This window comes from Octodon degus, unplaced genomic scaffold, assembly GCF_000260255.1.
Source record: "Octodon degus isolate 3935 unplaced genomic scaffold, OctDeg1.0 scaffold00297, whole genome shotgun sequence".
NCBI classification, from domain to species: Eukaryota; Metazoa; Chordata; class Mammalia; order Rodentia; family Octodontidae; genus Octodon; species Octodon degus.
Window position 1 is genome coordinate 48,021 of NW_004524873.1, and position 590 is coordinate 48,610.

A 590-nucleotide genomic window follows, 5' to 3' on the forward strand; every position below is an offset into this window, starting at 1 on the left:
AACACCATTTCGAATTGGAATTAAGGAGTCACTCTGGCCTTTCCTTATTGATAAGAGGTGGAGACAGACAGTTTTTCATTAGTTTATGTGTGTTTGTGTTTTTCTGTTTTAATGAGATATATGGTATGTAGCACTTTTTAAAGAAGGAAATAGGCCGGGGAGATGGCTCAGTGGAATAAGCGCTTCCCTGGCAAGCGCAAGGGCCTGAGTTCAATCCCCGGTTCCACAAAAAAAAAATAAAATAAAATAAAATAAAGAAAGAAGGGAATAGTTTTGTATGAGTATTCTTTCAGTTTGTGACTACAGTTTTTCAGGTAAATGATGCGCTTGCACTAGTGCAGGTGTATGAAGAAACTTAGAGGACACTGATGCCCTGTATGCATTGATTTTTCTCTATCATTTTGTTCTGGTTTAATTTGTAGTTCGAATAAAATTAAGATTCTTAAGTATCTGAGAGCCAGGATGTACCAGATCTGCTGTAAACTTGTTTTCAATTAAATGCATTGTTCACTCCTATAATTTTCATATTTTCAGGGTTTGTTTTTGCAGCTATTGACTATTGTATGTTGTTTTCAAGTGTGTGAAATTAT